A 13,417-nucleotide genomic window follows, 5' to 3' on the forward strand; every position below is an offset into this window, starting at 1 on the left:
CACAATACACTTTTGAAAGAGTGCATACTCTTTCTGAATGATTGCACACTCTTGATGAAAACTTCTGAACCCCCCCCCCTCTCCAAAATGAACATTCTTGTAAATGACATGGAAAATGACAAATATCTGAAATTTTCTGGATGCACATCCCTAGCCAGTATTCTAATCATTTATGGGGCTCTTTTAATAAGACACGTAGGCGCCTTCGCGCATCAAGTTTGAACTACCACCTACCTACCATGTGCCCCTGGCGGTAATTCTAATTTCTACATGCGTCCAATACGCATGGCAGAAAATAATTTCTATTTTCTACTGCATGGCACTAACCTGGAGGTAATCGGCAGTATATGCGCGCTGATGATTACCACCCGGTTAACGCGTGAGACCTTACCGCTAAGTCAATGGGTGGTGGTAAGGTCTCAGGCCCAAAATGGACATGCGCTGATTTTTATTTTGCTGCATGTCCATTTTCGGCAAAAATAAGGCTTGTATTGCAGGTGCGCTAAAAAATGGACCTATGCGCATCCAAAACACACGTCTACACCAGCATAGGCCATTTTTCAGCCCACCTTAGTAAAAGGACCCCTATGTGCCTTCTTGGTGCTTAAGTGTTGGCACCCTCTTTATAGAATTACCTCCCAAGATAATATATTTGTAGATATTTCACCTATTACGCAGAAGAAAAGGCGTGATTTTCTTTTACTCTGACCTAGGGTTTTGTCCTTTGGCACAAGTTCCTTTTTAAATGTATCCAAGAAAATGTTTAATGAAGTGTAAGGGTCAGGAATATATTTTTCTTGGGCCCATTGACGTTCTAGAATTTATTAAACGTCATAAGTGCAAATCTGCGTATCTGAAGTGGTTGTTCTATAGATCTGACTGCTGGGAATACTTAAGGAACAATTAGTATAGGGCTTGATGACATTTGTGTATCCTGGCATCAGATATCAGTTGTTTTGTTCTTTACTGCATCTGACAGACCATCTTCCTTTCTCTGGGCTTAGGATCGAAACAGATACTGGGTTGTATTCCCTGAGTCTGAGAAGCATGGGCAATCACAAAAGAGTCTGAAATAAGAGTGCTGGGATTTGAGAGAAAATGTTAAGAGAAAAACTCTGCGAAAAGGATGGTCACAAAAGGTAAGAAACAAAGAGCTATACAAGAAGATACAACCAAAAGAAAATTTAATGCAGAAAATAATTCAGAGGAATCTGAGACTTTCTGGACATCTGCAGAATGAACAGCGACAAGAAGATTAAAACATTGGTATTTGGAATGATGGATAGGCCCAACAGACGTGGCATGGATGACTTCACAGAGAATGGGTAAATGACAATGTCAGATGGTATAGAACAACCCTTCAAGAATTAAGCTTGCTGCACTAGACAGAAATCAATGGAAAGAAATGATCAAGAAGACATAGGACACCTATGGTTATTGGTTATGATGTTGATGAAGATGATGATGATGATTGATGATATTGTTTTATATGTTTTTCTATTTATTTTCTTGCATGCCAGCTCATATCCCATTGTGGTGGCCTTAAGAGGCAGAGAATGACATAGGGACAAAATATATGTGCAGAAACTAAAAGTAAAAACAAGGAGTCCGATATTCAAAAGGTCATATCTGGATAAATTATTAAAAAAAAATTGTTAGCATGCAATGGGCAAGTTGTGGATGGACATGTTGATATCTGGACAAAAAGTATGACCAGAGGAAGAGCCCATGGTGGCCGGGGGGGGGGGTGGATATCAAGTTAACTGGATAGTGAGGATATTGGGCTGTTATCTAACTGGTTTTCTTTAAAAATAATAGGCCTAATGTTCTCTGGATAAGATATTTGTATGTCTCTGAGTTGCAATATTCAGCTGCTCACATATCTTCTTGAATATCTGCATAAAGATATCCAGGTAAACTTATCTATATATATTTAGGTGGACTTGGTAATGCTGAATATTGATTCCATTACTTTATAAGTATTTTTATTATAAAGTAAAAATCTATACATGGTTGGCATCCTTGATCATCAATTATTCTTTATTGTCTGCAAAAATGCAGTCATTCAAAAGCCAGCCATGGCTGGGGAAAGTTAAGTTGCTCAGTTACACTTAGAGCTGCTGTTTGGCCAGTTTGAGCTACCCAGTCAACTTTAGCTGACCAGAGTGAATATGCCTCCCTCAGAAACACCCTTTGACATCTTTATTACTACTACCTTTCATTTCTATAGCAATACTAGGCATAAGCAGCACTGAACACAAAAACATGTAAAAGACAATCCCTGCTCAACAGAATTTACAATCTGTGGAAAACAGGACAAATAAGAGATTAATTTATTATGGGAATGATTAAAACAAACATATATTGAACAGATGAATAAAGGGTTAAGAGTTAGAGGCTCCCTCAAAAAGGTGAGCTTATAGCCTAGTTTTCAACAGGCCAGAGAAAAAGCACAACATACCAACTCAAAACGTCTATTTCAAGCCTATGGACAAAAAGAATGGAGTCCAGAGTTGGTGAAAGAGAAGAGTACAGATGAGTGATTTACTAGATGAATGGAGTCCCCAAGGAAGGGTGATGGGAGAGATAAGAGAGGAGTTGAAAAATGGATGCATTCATAAAACAATAAGAAGAGTTTGAACTGTACTTGCAAATGGATAGAAAGTCAATGAAGTGACTTGGAAGAGAGGAGTTATGTGAGAACAGCAAACTGGTGGAAGATAAGTCATGCAGCAGAATTTTGAATAGATTGATGTGGAGAAGGATGGTTTCATGAAACAAACAAGTTACAGTAATCTAAGTTTGAGTTGATTAGAGTATGGATAAGGGTTTTGGTAAGGTGCTCAGAAAGGAACGGACAAATTTTGGTGATGTTAAAGAGAAAGAAACAAGTTTTAATGGTCTGTTGGATATGTGCAGAGAAAAAGAGAAAGGAGTCAAAGATGACCCCAAGGTTATGAGTTGATGAGACAGGAAGGATGAAAGTATTATCCATAGAAATAGAGAATGGAAGAAGAAGAGAGGCGTGTTTAGAGGGCAAGATAAGAAGTTCAGTTTCAGATGGCTGTGAGATGTCCAGACAGCAATGTCAGACAAGCAAGCTGAGTCTTAAGCATGGATTCCTGGTGAAAGTTTTGGTACAGAGAGGTAGATCTTGAAGTCATCAGTGTAGAAATGATCATGAAAACAATGGAAGGAGATCAGATCACCAAGGGAATAAATATAGAGATAAAAGAGGAGAGGTCCCAAGACAGAGCTCTGAGGTACACTGACTGATTGTGGATTAGCAATAAAGGAGGAACCACCTCAACATATACTAAAAGTGTGATGGGAGAGATAAGAAGGAAACCAAGTCAGAACAGAGCCTCCAAATCCAACTGAGGACAGTATATCAAGGAGTAGACTGTGATCAATAGCTGGATAAATGTTATCTGGTCATCGAACTGCCTGGTAAAAGTCTATCTGCTGACTAGCTCCAAATATTAGCTGAACAAACCCTTTAACTATGGACCTCTAACTGGTTACTGGTAGCATGATTTTGTAGCAGGCCACTTAACTTGCACATCAAATACATGTATATTTTTATAGTAATTTTCAAAGGGATTATACTTATAAACTTTCATTTTCAAAGTTATCCCACTGAAAACATCCACATGCATTTTATTCCGTCTATTTAACATGCGAAGATGTTTTCAAGGAAACGTACATACATACATTTGAAAAATCCAAAAATCTAAAAACTCCATCCCAGTTCTAACCTGGCCTCTGCACCCTGCAGATACAAAATATGTGCAAAATGTCTATGTATAAACTTTATCTACAGAAAGTCTCGGCAATTTTCTAACAAGTCATTTCCATGCATAATCTACTGTTTTATGTGTGGAAATGACTTTGAAAATTATTCCCTAAGTACATTCTCACAAGACAGGCAACTTGTCAGCTTCCCTGGAATATACGGGCTCTCATTTACTATGGACACTTATAATTCATCCCCTCTTCCCTTTGCCAATATAAATTAAGTCTGAACATATGCTTTTCAAATTGGTAGCACCTGTCAGACATATAAGAATAATTTCATATTCATATTGAATCAATTTGTATGCTGTTGGTTTCCATCATGTTACCTGTAAGTCATGTTGCATTGCATCTCTTTGCAAGAGAGTTGGCCAGTGTCAACAGCTGCAGCATTTCAATGTCAGGCTGTGTGTGAAAGTTCCTTTCCCCAACATATTAACTACTGCCCAGTATTCAAGGCCTCAGATTAAACCTATTTTTGGCAGGTAGGGAATGATTTAAGATATACACTGTGGAGCAGCATGAGTATCTCTGGTGTTTACTGTGAACTAAGAGGCCAATTTTCAAAAAGCAATCTTACCATGTTTAAAAGAATTAGTAAACCCAGATTGCCCTATCTGAAAAATATTGGCCCCTTCAGTCAGGATAAATTACATGCTGACTTCTAGAGTATACATATATTTTGCCAGTTTGTGAGACAGTGCTCCTGGGAATGTGTCCGAGGTAGAAAAATAGCATATAATATGACATTTTCAAAAGTGTGCAGGCTAAAACAGTAAATAGTGCATGAGTAATTCTAGCATGAAAACATTTACACCAGGGGTGCTCAATCCAGTCCTCGGGACACACCAAGCCAGTCTGCTTTTCAGGATATCCACAGCAAATATGCATAAGATAAATTTGCATGCACTGTTTGCAAATCTATCTCATCCATATTCACTGTCAGTATCCTGAAAACCTGATTGGCTTGGTGTATTCTGAGGACTAGGTTCAGAACCCCTGTTTTATGCTAATTTCGAAAACGACTTACTGTGGTGCATGCTCAGGTGTCCTGCAGTAAGTCCTTGTTTAGCACATGCACACCACACGTTAAATTGTTTTTTTATTTCTACAGCAGAGGGGCCTTATCCGGGGCCACAGAGTGGACATTTCTGTGGTGACGTAATTCCTCAATATAATATTTATTTATTGGGATTTATTAACCACCTTTATGAACAGATTCACCCAAGGAGGTGTACAGCAGGTCCAGTTTAACATAAAACTTACAATTTTGTTAACAACATAATACTAAAATGATCAAATATAAACAAATATAATAAGGACCCTGTTCACTAAGCCACGCTGTAAGCATGCTAGCATTTTTAGGGCCCCTTTTACCAAGCTGCGACAAAAGAGGGGTTGGCGTCGGCGCGTGTTTTACATGTAGCCAGGCAGCACGTAGCACTGCATGATTACCGCCGGCTACACTCTGGTGCCATAAAAATAAATACTTTTTGTAATGCCAGAAATGATGGTGCTCTAGGGGTGGGAAGTACCACCGGGCTGCTGAGGTAGCCTGGCGGTACTTCCTGTAGAGCGAGCGGTAAGCCCGCATTGGGCTTACTGCCGCTTATTAAAAGGAGCCCATAGAGGGGCATAATCGAACGCGAATGCATGGGCGTCTTTCCGAGAATGGGTACGTGAAGGGGCGGGACAGACCGTATTTTCGAAAAAAATGGGCGCCCATCTTTTTTTTCGATAATACGGTTTGTGCCGGGCAAATGCATCGGATGTGTGTGGATTTGAGCTGGGTGGTTTCGTTTTTCAGCGATAATGGAAAACGAAGGTGCCCAGCTCAAAAACTAACAAATCCAAGGCATTGGGTCATGGGAGGGGCCAGAATTTGTAGTGCACTGGTCCCCTTCACATGCGAGGACACCAACTGGGCACCCTAGGGGGCACTTGTAACAAGTTTAAAAAAAAGTAAAATACCTCCCAAGTCCATAGCTACATTCCTAAGGGTACTGAGCCCCTCAAATCTCCCCCAAAACCCACTGCCCACAACTCTACACCATTACCATAGCCCTTATGGCTGAAGGGGGGCACCTAGATGTGGGCACACCTGGCTGACGTCCACTGCACCCACTAACAACTGCTCCAGGGACCTGCATACTGCTGTGATGGAGCTGGGTATGGCATTTGAGGCTGCCATACAGGCTGGAAAAAAAAGTTGTTAAAGTTGGGGGTTTTTTGGGTGGGAGGGGTTTAGTGACCACTGGGGGAGTCAGGGCAGTTGGGGCACTTTTGGGGGGCTTGTTCGTGAGAAAAAAAAAAGTCCAGAAAAAGTGACCCAACTTCTCGCTAAAAATGCTTTTCTTTTTTCCATTATCGGCCGAGGGCGCCCATCTCTGCTCGGCCGAGAAACATGCCCTAGTCCCGCCTTCACAACACCTCCGACACGCCCCCGTCAACTTTGTTCATTCCCGCGACAGATTGCAGTTGAAGGCACCCAAAATCGGCTTTCGATTATACCGATTTGGGCGCCCACCGGAGAAAGGCGCCCATCTCCCGATTTGGGTCGAAATATGAGCGCCCATCACTTTTGAAAATAAGGCTGTTAGTGTGCTAATGCTAGAGACACCCATAGGAATTTATGGGTGTCTCTAGCATTAGCATGTGCTAAAAACACTAGTGCACCTTAGTAAACAGGGCCCTAAATGAGGTAAACTTGGAACTATGTCAGTACGATACAAATATCATAATAGATAGCATGGAAAAATATTCAAGCAACAGGTAAAATATGATGTCAGCATAATACCAATGAAAACCTAATAAGCAACACAAAACCTAGCACTAATCAGAACTTTTTTAAAGGATCCAGAGTCATGTTTTATGTATGTACACTAACAAGCAAAATAGCAAAAAATATTTCACATAGGTGACTTCGCTTTTTGAATATGATTTCTCTCATCTGTTACTCTAAAACAGAGCATTATAATAGTCAAAGCTCATTTTCATTTTCCTTCCCTAGTCCTCAGGGGATTACTTTGAAGAAATTGTTCACTTGCCTATTTGCATATCAGGCGGTTAGTCTATGGAATTCCCTTCCATTTAAACTAAGGCATTTGTCTAGTTATGATATCTTTAAGAAGGGATTAAAAACATTGAAATTCTATAAATATGTGATAAGAAAGTAATTAATTGTAGTTACTTTAATGCAGATGGGTTCTTGTAATGGTTATTGATAACCGTGATATTAAATATCTTGTTACATCCTAGATTTATTTAGATCTAGCATCTTAGTTGTAATCCACTATGAACTATGGGGCCCTTTTACATATCAGTGGTAAGTCCAACGTCGGCTTACTGTGTGCCAATGTAGAGCTATAGCCAGCCCAGCGCGGACACCGGTGGTAGTTCCAGCCCTAGCTCATAACATTTCCTGCACTAGGGAAAACAGGGCACTATCTTCTAGTGCAGCAGTTACCCAGCTGTAATCGGACAGCACCGCGTGCTACCCGGTTACCGCCAGGTTAGCGCAGGAGTCCTTACCATCACCTCAGTGGGTGGTGGTAAGTGGTCCTCTTTGCATGGCCATGTGGTAAGAGCAATCTTAACAGGAGAATCCGCCTGAGGTGGAGAACTCAAACGCCCCACGAAAAAACACAAGAGTGGGAGGTTGACCACGGATACCAAAGACTGGAGAGATGAACACTTTTAATCAAACGTTTATTGATAAAAAAAAAAGGCTCGACACAAACGTTGTGTTTCGGCCGCTAGGCCTGCATCAGGAGTCTACAAGAGCAATCTTACTGCATGGCCATGGCTATTTTCAGCCTTTTTTACCCACTGCGGTAAAAAGGGTCACAGCGTGCAGCAAAAACAGCCCCTGCCTCTATCACAGGGCCCTTTTTACCACAGCTTAGTAAAATGACACCTACGTTATTGGTATTAACGAGGTATAAATGAACTAACTGTAATCAGCACAGCCACATTGCCTGGCACTAACTGAAAGCATGCGAGTCCTTATTGCCTACAAAATAGGTGTCGGTAAGGGTTCACACACTAATCTTTTTTAATGGCCATGTGCTAATGGCAACATTAGCGTGTGAATATACACAAATATGTAGCGACAGTTCTTTTGTATGGTCTGACTTACTAGGAGGAAAAAGTCTCAAGAAGCTCACAAGTGCAATAAGCAACAGGAGCAGGGCTGCTTCATCGTTGGCACAAAAAAGCTCCTTGTATTTTAGACAGCATGCACATCATATAAATTCTTCTGCAAAATCTTCAGCACAGTGTTGCTGTAAACTACAAAGCAGTCTTCCAAAGTGTATGTAGAAGAGTACTTAGCTTAAACGGATCTTCCTTGCACTCCTCTTCTCAAAGTTGGTCGCAGTCCTTTACTTTGAGAAGAGGAGTGCAAGGAAGATCCATTTAAGCTATGGATTTATGCAGAAGGATTTATATCATGTGCATGCTGTCTAAAATACTAGGAGCTTTTTTGTGCCAACGATGAAGCAGCCCTGCTCCTGTTGCTTATTGCAATTGTGAGCTTCTTGAGACTTTTTTCCTCCTAGTAAGTCAGACCATACAAGAGAACTCTTGCTACATATTTCTGTATATTTGAACTGTTTTTCAGGGTTCCTTCCCTTATTTTTTGGTTTAGTTTATAACATTAGAGTGTGGCCATTAAATCAAAAATGTGAAAATCAGACATTTTACTGGTGTACTAAAGTAGAGGAGTGTGGTAGCCGTGTTAGTCCACTCTTAAGGTTATCAATAGAAATCAAACAAAATAAAACATGGAAAAGAAAATAAGATGATACCTTTTTTATTGGACATAATACATTTCTTGATTAGCTTTCGAAGGTTGCCCTTCTTTGTCAGATCGGAAATAAATTATTTCCGATCTGACGAAGAAGGGCAACCTTCGAAAGCTAATCAAGAAATGTATTATGTCCAATAAAAAAGGTATCATCTTATTTTCTTTTCCATGTTTTATTTTGTTTGATTTCTATTGATAACCTACTGGTGTACTAAGAATGGCCTTAGCACATGGGAAAGACCCCCGTAAGGGTGCACTAAGGTCACTTTTTATCACGGCTTTGTAAAAGGATCCCTAAATAAGCAACCCAGGAATTTTTTTAAAAATTCCACTTATTCTTAATTGGAGAGTTATAAAATGTTTGCTGGTGGACAATTAAATGCAAATAGTTAGAAAATAGCTGTCTTTCTCCTGTGGAAGTAATGAGAGCAAACAGCAGCACTTCCATTCATAAACAATGGTATCTGTTTTCGGGTTACCCTAGCAACCTAGAGGTATAAATGCCACAGCGCTCCAATATTTTTATGCTGCTATTTTAAGGGCCCTTTTACAAAGGCATGTAAGGGCCTACGCGCATCCAGCATGTGCCAAATCAGCATTACCACCTGGCTACCGCATGTCCCGGGTGGTCATTTCAAATTTGGCACACACCGAAAACACACGGTAGAAAATATTTTCTATTTTATACCGCGGGGCAACTACCCGGCAGTAAAAAGCAGTTGGCATGCGCTGCACGCTTACCACCCGGGTTGCGTGTGAGACCTTACCACTAGGTCAATGGGTGGTGGTAAGGTTTCAGGCCAAAAATGGATGCGCGCTGGTTTCAATTTTAGCCCACGTTCATTTTCCGGCCCCTTAAAAAAGGCCCTTTTTCCTAGATGCGTTTAAAAAATGGCTCATCTCACGCCCAAAAGACTCGCGCACACGACCACAGGCCACTTTTTACTGCAGCTTAGAACAAGGGCCCCTTATTTTGAGGTCCTTTAATTATACTGTGGTAATGCATGCTTACCACAGGTTAAAAAGCACTACCGTGGCTGCGCTCAGGAATCATGTGGTAGTTTGGGGATCAGCACGTGGGAAATAGAATGTATTTTTTAGCACTGGGGGCACATTTAGGGGCAGCGAGTAGGTATGCTGTGCGCTAATCGGTTAGCTACATCACTGCATGCTAACTGATTAGTGCGTAGTTAGCACTTGAGCCTTTACTGCCTATAAAATAGGTGGAAATAGGAGCCATTAATTCAAAAACTAGAAAAAGCAGCCATTTTACCCATGCAGAAAAATGACCTTAGCGAGTGGGAATGACCTGCATAAGGTTTGCCTGCACACATCCCTACAGATATTCACTACGCTGCTAGCATGGCTTAGTAAACAAGGGGGTGTATGTCAGTCACTGGAGTTTTGGACATTTTTTGCAAAATGTCCAAAATCGGATTTGCAAAAAAAAAAAGAAGAAACCAGTCTTCACAAAAAACAACAATGGACAAAACAACGAAGCTGACTAAAAAAAAGGAAAAAATAAAAAAGGGGGTAAAATAAAAATAAATCAAGACGGCACTTATAATGTGAAAACATAATAAAAAAATATGATACTTGTGCCATCAAATATTGGTTCAGATATTCACATTGTCTACTTACTGTCGAACATCATCATTTAATATATACGTTTTGAATTGTTTTACATAGACTCCTGACGCAGGCCTGACCGGCCGAAACACAGCAGTGTCGAGTCCTGACCACCCTATTTTTGTATCATATTTTTTATGATTAATAAATATTTAAGTTTTCACATTATAAGTGTCATCTTGATTTATTTTTATTTTTTCCTTATTTTTTCCTTTTTTTTTTAGTCATCTTCGCTGTTTTGTCCAAAATCGGATTTGGACATCGTATCGAAAATGCCCCGCCACACTTTTCAGAACTGACAGTTTTATAAGTAGCAATATGAGTTAATCTATCACAGTCAGCAGTATGAGCAGTAATTGTCTACATTTCAGGGTCTTAATAGTGGCTGGAAAGCAGATGAACCACAGGGCTGTTGACAAAAAAGAAAGAAAGAAAAAACATGCACTAAGCTGTCTTTTCACTTACCGCTGTTCTTGTGCTTCCAATGTCAATAATAGGGCTATTTATAGATTAGAAGAAAAGATAAAATTGTTTCTTTGAAACCATTAAGGAGATTTTACTGTTAAACCATCCTGAACTTCAGCTGGAAGGAACAGAAGGGATTTTTTTTTTCTCTAGTTTTTTTTTCTTTAAACCATCCATATTGCATATCAGTTTCATACAGGAGTGTTCATTTGACTTTGCTTAAATAAAGTTTGACTTGCAGTTGATTTGAGTATGGAAGGCAAGTGGGGATCAGCTATACAGTGGTTGGGAGGCGGGAATAGGGCTGGGCAGACTTATACGGTCTGTGCCAGAGCCGGTGGTGGGAAGCGGGACTGGTGGTTGGGAGGCGGGGATAGTGCTGGACAGACTTGTACGGTCTGTGCCAGAGCCGGGGTTGGGAGGCAGGGCTGGGGAGGTGAGGATAGTGCTGGGCAGACTTATACGGTCTGTCCCTGTGCCAGAGCCGGTGGTTGGGAGGTGGGGCTGGTGGTTGGGAGGCGGGGATAGTGCGGGGCAGACTTATACGGTCTGTGCCCTGAAGAGCACAGGTACAAATCAAAGTAGGGTATACACAAAAAGCAGCAAATATGAGTTATCTTGTTGAGCAGACTGGATGGACCGTGCAGGTCTTTTCCTGCCGTCATCTACTATGTTACTATGAGAGAAAGTTGTGTGAGAATCTATTCCATATTTTTATCAATTTTTTCTGGATTTTTACTTATTGTACTAGAAAATTTCATGGAAGAAAAGAGTGGTGGTGGTGATGTTGGGGAGGGGGAGGGTGCTAATGGGTAAGCAATGCATAAAGCAGACAATGAAAGGAAGAAAGAAGAGGAATGCCCTCAAAATAGTCAGTTTTCAGATCGGCGCTAAAGCCACTAACTGCTTATTTTTCACCGTCACTAACCAGTTAAGTTCCACTGAAAATTAGCGGTTATTGGCAATTTAAGCAGCCAGGAGCTGTTTCTAGCTGGTTAAATCACTTTGAATATTGATCCCAATGGGGATTTTATGGCTGCAGTAAAAATGGTCTTAGTACACAGGAAAGACCCCGCATAAGGGCACGCAAAGGCCAGTTTTTATAGGAGCTAACAGATGCTAAGTACTCCCGCGTTAAATACCTTTCAGGTACCATGCACTAATGGGAACATTAGCACATGGCCTGCAAAGGAAAAAGAACAAGCCCTAAAAAGTGCTGCATTAAATCTGGACTTAGCACACTGGAAAGTCCCATGTTAAAACACGCTAAACCCAGATTTTAGCGCAATCTAGAAAAAGGACCCCTTAATGTTTACTTAAATAATTTAACATGTACTAAAACTAGGGTTGAGCAGTCAGAAATTTTCTGTTGTCTTCCTTGTTGTTTCCTGGAAGGTTCATTTTGGGCCCTGTTTACTAAGCCACACTGTAGGCGTGCTAGCGTTTTTAGCGCACGCTAATGCTAGAGACACCTATATATTCCTGTGGGTGTCTCTAGAATTAGCACACCCTAATTTTTGGCATGTGCTAATGCTAGAGACACCCATTGGAATATACGAGTGTCTCTAGTGTTAGCACGCACTAAAAACGCTAGCGCACCTTAGTAAACAGGGCCCTTTATTTGTTTTCATTTGGCCATTTTATCATCACAGAAACATGAAATTGAGAGGTCCTTTTACTAAGGTGCACTAATGGATTTAGCATGTACAAATGATTAGCGCTGTGCAGTCCATTGTATACCTATGGGCTGCATGGCACTTAGGGGCCCTTTTACTAAGCCGCGGAGGTGCCTAAGCGCATCCTACACGCTTCAGTTTTGAACTATCACCTGGCTACCACATGGCCCTGGTAAGGGCTGACATGGTATTCCTGAACTATCCACCAGTTAGCGTGCGGTATTGTAGCTGTGCTGTTTAGTACAGAAGCACCCACTCTCCCCCCCGACACCACAGTTGCCTCTAAGCTGAGTGAGAGTCCTCCAACTGCATTGCTGCCAGTGGGGGTGAGGGGAACAATGTTTCAGTATTGTATCATCGCTAAGAAAAGGCAGATTCCCTGGAATCCTGTAGAACCTGTTCCTCACAATTGAAAATGTGATAGTGAAACAGCACATTCTACTGGCAGAACTGTGGGTGGAGGACTCCCGCTTAGAGAGAATAATGCCTGACATGTCCCCTCAAAAAAAAATGTTGGTGTTTTTTTCGAGTGCTGTTAACATACACTGACTTGGCACTTACCGCATGATGCTTAAATGAGTCTCACAGTATACCCTTTTAAGTTGCATTGGGCTTGCATTAAATACCTATCGCATCTTAGTAAAAGGGACCCTTAGGGCCCCTTTTACTAAGCTGCGTGTCTATGCGCGCTCAACGTGCACCAAAATGAACTTACCGCCCGTCTACCGCATGGCTCTTATGATAATTTCATTTTTGCCACGCGTCCGCTACCCGCGTCTGAAAAATAACTTATTTTATGGCACGTGTAACGGATACGTGCCAAGTGGCATCTGATGCGCGTAGGTCATTACCGCCCAAATTCTTTACTTTTAGGTCTATGGCTGGCGGTAAGGCCTGAGACCCAAAATGGACGCGCAATAATTTTGATTTTGCCACACGTCTATTTTCGGGGGTGGGGGGGAAGGTCTTTTTTACAGGCGCCCTGAAAAATAATTCTGCGCGCACCCAAAACCCACTACCGCAGGCCACTTTTTACCGTTGGCTT

Source organism: Microcaecilia unicolor, chromosome 8 (assembly GCF_901765095.1).
Source record: "Microcaecilia unicolor chromosome 8, aMicUni1.1, whole genome shotgun sequence".
NCBI lineage: Eukaryota > Metazoa > Chordata > Amphibia > Gymnophiona > Siphonopidae > Microcaecilia > Microcaecilia unicolor.